The sequence below is a fragment of the Arachis stenosperma genome, unplaced genomic scaffold, assembly GCF_014773155.1.
Source record: "Arachis stenosperma cultivar V10309 unplaced genomic scaffold, arast.V10309.gnm1.PFL2 arast.V10309.gnm1.Scaffold_100034, whole genome shotgun sequence".
NCBI lineage: Eukaryota > Viridiplantae > Streptophyta > Magnoliopsida > Fabales > Fabaceae > Arachis > Arachis stenosperma.
The window spans coordinates 50024-55524 of record NW_026651373.1 but is presented as its reverse complement, the minus strand read 5'-3'; positions in this window follow the sequence as shown (position 1 = coordinate 55524).

The following is a 5501-nucleotide window of genomic DNA, read 5'->3' as shown; positions in this document are numbered from 1 at the left end:
ATATTGGTGCAACGATTATTATTTATCTTAAAATATTAAAAGACAAGAAAATTAAATCATGGGTTTGCCTCCCATGGAGCGCTCGTTTACTGTCATTAGCTTGACATTGAACCCTTCTTTTATGGTGGTTGATAACTGTAGTGCCTCAGCTTGTCCCCTCTGACTGTGAGCTTCTTTGTCCCTTGGTGCTCGATTTCCACATGCTCAAGAGAAAGCACTTTGTTCACTGTGTAGTAATCTTGTGCTTCTTGCTGTTGGTATACTAATTGCACCTTGTCATCCTTGGAGAATCCTTCAGTTGGGATTTTTTTATTCTTCCAACCTTTGTGAGCTTTTTCTTGTTTTTTTTTCTTATTAATCTTTCTTCCTTGATATCAGCTTTGGTTGTGGTACCTCCCTTTTTGTTTATCATCCTGATTCCTTTTGAATTCCTTCTCCTCTTTGCACATGCTCATTCTTCTGCTCCCCTATGTTATTGGTTGCTTGCCTTGGACAACAGTCACTGACTACCTTGCTTCCTTCTTCACTAATTGTGTTTCTGGAAACACTTTCAAGATAATGCTTTCCTCATGCATCTTGAGAGTCAATTCTCCTTGCTCTACGTCTATGATAGCTCTAGCAGTGGCCAAGAAAGGTCTCCCAAGTATGATGGAGTCACTTTCATCCGTATCTGAATTTAAAACCACAAAATCCGCAGGATATATGAATTTGTCCACCTTGACTAGAAGGTTTTCAATCACTCCCCTGGGATGTACTATTGACTGATCCACCAATTCTAACGACATCTGTATTGGTTTCACCTTCTCTATGCCAAGCTTTTTCACTAAAGAGGATGGAATCAGATTTATGCTTGCTCCTAAATCACACATCCCCTTGTCGATAAATAGACTTCCAATGGTGCAAGGTAAGAAGAAACTCCCTGGATCTTCCAATTTGGGAGGGAGTCCTTTTCTGATGAGTGCACTGCATTCTTCAGTGAGAAGTACAGTCTCCTTTCCAGCCAGCTTCTTTTCTTGTTGATGAGTTCCTTCAAGAACTTGGCATATAAGGGCATCTGTTCCAATGCCTCAGCCAGGGGAATGTTGATTTTCAGCTTCTTGAAAGTTTCCAGAATGTGCGGAAGTGTTGATCTTTGGTTTCTTTGTTGAACCTCTGTGGATATGGTAGTGGAGATGAGGTTCTTCTCCTTTTCTGTTGCCTTGAGTCACTTCTTCTTCTTCCTTATGTGTATTGATTGGCTGCTCTTCTTCTCCTTTGGGGTTCTCTGTGTTCTTGTTTGGCACCATATCTTGATCATTGACTTCCTCTGCCTCTGTTGGCTTTTTGCTGCTCTCCACTAGTTTCTTTGCAGTGTCATTGTTACTCCCCCAATGTTCTCCCACTCCTCAACTGTATTGCCTTACACTCTTCCTTAAGATTTGGAATTATGTCACTTGGTAGGGAACTTGATGTTTCCACAAATTGTCTATCAAGGTTTCCAGGTTAGTGATTCTTTGAGATTCTGGAGATGTTGTGGTTGGTTTTGAGGTGTGGGTGGTTGATGATAGGTATTTTGGTTGATGGATTGGTTATGGTTTGGATAATGGTTAAGTTGGGGTAAGTTTTGTGGTTTTTGAATGAATTTTGGTTGTTGGCTGCTGGTTGTTCCTCGGGTTATTTGGTTTGTGTTTCTTTGCCATGACTGTTGGTTATGGTTATGGTTATCTCCCATCTAAGGTTAGGGTGGTTCTTCCAGGAGGGGTTATAAGTCTCGCCATAAACTTCATTCTGACCAGAATTTTGGTTATGCATGTATTGCACTTGCTCCTGTTGTTGCTCTTCTTGGCTTTCTTCATTCTGCACCCATACATTGGATGGTTGGTTTGTTCACAGCTGCTACTTGAAGGCTGTCAATTCTTTGGCCATTTGTTCAAACTGTTGTTGAATTTGTTGTTGCATCATCTTGTTTTGGGCCAAAATGGAATCCACTCCTTCTAGTTCTAATACCCCCTTTCTCTGTGATGGTTGGCAGGTTCTTTGATGAGCAAAGAAGTATTGATTGTTGGCCACCATGTCCACAAGATTCTGGGCTTCTTCAGCAGTTTTCATCAGTTGTAATGAACCTCCAGCAGAGTGATCTAATGCTCTTGAGATTTCAACGTCAAGCCTTCATAGAAATTCTGCATACATCCCATTCATTGAACATTTCTGGGGGACACTTTCTGATTAGAGCTTTGTATCTCCCATGCTTCATACAAGGATTTGGCATCTAATTGGGTGAATGTCTGCACCTCAGTTTTCAATCTAACGATCCTTTGGGTGGGTAGAATTTGGCTAAGAATTTAGTCACCAAATCGTCCCAACTAGTGATGATCCTTGGGGTGGGTAGAATTTGGCTAAGAATTAGTCACCAATCGTCCCAACTAGTGATGCTTCCTTGGGAAAAGTTTCAAGCCATTGTGCAGCTTATCCCTTAATGAAAATGGGAATAACAAGAGCTTGTATGTCTCAGGATTCCATTGGATTTGACAGTGTCACAAATCCTTAAGAAGGTGGATAGATGCTGATTGGGATCTTCCAATGGGCTTCCTCCATAGGAACAATTGTTTTGGACAAGTGTAATGAGTTGTGGCTTCAACTCAAAGTTGTTCGCGTTGACATTGGGAGTGAGAATGCTGCTCCCACAGTGCTTGGATTTGCCAAAAGTGTAAGAGGCTAGGACTCTTCTTTGAGGGGGGTTATTGTTGTTGTTGTAGCTGCTCTCCTGGTGGATTGAGATTAGATGTATCTCCTTCCATTTCGTGGTATTCTTCCTCAGATTCTTCTCCAACAATACCTTCCCTCTTTCACCCTTCTTATTCTCCTGAGAGTCCTCTGATCAGATTCAGATAGAATAGGAATTACTCTCCCTGTACCTGACATACAAACAAGATAGGAGAAACTCACAACCAGTGATACTTCACTCTATTGCTAGAATGAAGTTTCAGTTAGCTTAAGCAAAAATTCAAACAGTTAGTGGGTTAGTCAAAATTAAAGAAAAAGTGCTTGATCTAAACTACCACCTCACTTAATCATAGAATGTAAAGGGGAGATTTGGGGTGAAATTAAAGAAATTAAAGGATAAAAAAAGAAAAAACTGAATCTTAAAGTGCAAGTAATGTAAATTGCGGAAACTTAAAGTGCAAGAAATGTAAATGACTTGAATTATAAAGGGGGAATGGGAATTGGATCTACAGGAATTAAAGAAAGAAGGTAAAATTAAACAATCAGAAGAGTAGATGATGGATTCAATTAAACCAGATTTCAGATTAAAAGGAAAATAAGCTTGGTGTGGTAATTAAACAAGGAAATTAAAATAGAAATCAATAGATCTCAGGACCCAAGAGACTAGATAGCCAAGTCTAGATCTCACTGCCTTCCTAGATCCAAATCCAAAATTCAATAGCAAGAAATGTAAATATCAAGCAGTAGAAAGAAAATGAAGCAGTGAAGAGAAATTCAAATTCAATGGTGAAGAAAAGTAAACAAGAGATCTTAAGGTGAGATGAGACAGAATTTCCTCAATTCTCCACACCCAAGACTCAGATAAAGCTTTGCAGGAAAGTAAATAAGAAAACCCAGGGGAAGAGAATTCAATTCTCCTCCCAGAACTCTCTAAGAATGCAAATAAGCTCTCGAAAACTCTCAATGAAAACTCCCTAGGAAAGCTCCCTTAAAACTTCAAATCCTAAGCTATTTATACACTTTCTTTACATGATCCTAGAGCCTTCAATTGGGCCTTGGCCTTGATGGAATGGGTTGAATTAGGCCTCTGTTGCTTGCTCTTGGTGTTGGGAAGAAATCTACTTGTGAACCGGGCTGAGTGACTTTCACGTTGAGGCAACGTTTGAGGTCAAACGTTACCTCAAACGTTGCCGTGTGAACCATGATGCAGAACCATTGTTGCTGTCATCCATGTTTGGCTCAACGTTTGAGGTCAAACGTGAGCTCAAACGTGGATCCCCCATGCATTCTTTTTAGCCAACGTTTGGCCCAACGTTTGAGGTCAAACATTGGCGCAAACGTGGCTCAATTAGCTCATCAATCAGGGTGTTCTTCCATGCTCCTTCTTGCCAAAATGTAGCCAACGTTTGACCCAACGTTTGAGGTCAAACGTTGGCTTAAACGTTGCTTCCAAAGCTTGCTCTTCCTCCTCTTAGGTGCCAACGTTTGCCTCAACGTTTGAGGTCAAACGTTGGCGCAAACTTCACCCTCCAGAAGTGCCAATTTTCTTCTCTGTGGCGCCAACGTTTGCCTCAACGTTTGAGGTCAAACGTTGGCTCCAACGTTGCCATCTTTCTTCCTTGTGGCACCAACGTTTGCCTCAACGTTTGAGGTCAAACGTTGGCGCAAAGTTGCCCTTCCCTGGAGCTTCTTCTTCAGCCAACGTTTGCCTCAAAGTTTGAGGTCAAACGTTGGCTCCAACGTTGGCCTCCCCTGGAGCTTCTTCTTCAGCCAACGTTTGCCTCAAAGTTTGAGGTCAAACGTTGGCTCAAACGTGGGCTCCTCTCCAGGTGTTCTTCAACTTTTTGTAACCTTCTTCCAAGCCTTGCTTCACCTGTCATCAATCAATCAAAAACATCAAAGTTGTGCTTCAAATCATGAGATTGTTTCTCTTCCAAAATATATGACAAATATAGCACAAAACCTCATGAAAATGCATCATTTTATACATGATGACTGAGGCAAAGATGATATGAAATTTAACCCAAAGGACTTACTTGTGGCTTAAGAAAGTGCATAAAACTAAATAAAAGTAAAGAAAAAGACTAGTAAACTAGGCTAAGATGACTTGTCATCAAATATAATTTAAAATCCAAAAATAAAAATTTTATTTTTTAAAAATTTTTAATTTTTTTAAAAATATTTTTAATTTTTTATTCACCGGATAATACTACACCCAGACAGTTGACTTTTTTTGCTGCACTTGTTCACAAATTTAGAATCAATTAATTCAAAAAATTTAAATTTTTAATTTTTAATTTTTTTTTTTGGAAATTTTTGGAATTTCTTAACTTTTTACAATTAGAAAAAATATATTTTTGTTAAAAATAAAAATAATAAATTTACAGATCTATTGTTTATTAGATATTACTGGACCTTATTTTATTTTTATTATTTAAATAAAAAACATTTAATAATATATTTAAAAATTCAAAAATAAAAAATTTTACTTTTTAATTTTTTTTTTAAATATTTTTATTTTTTTATGCACCGGATAATGTTACACCCAGACAGTTGACTTTTTTTGTTGCAGTTGTTCACAAATTAAGAATAAATTAATTTAAAAAATTTAAAATTTTAATTTTTTTATATTTTTGGATATCTTAGGAATTTTTAATTTTTTACAATTAGAAAAATATATTTTTAGTTTAAAAATAAAAAAAATAATAAATTTACAAATCTACTATTTATTAGATTGTTGGACTTTATTTTATTTTATTATTTAAATAAAAACATTTAATAATATAATTTAAAAATTA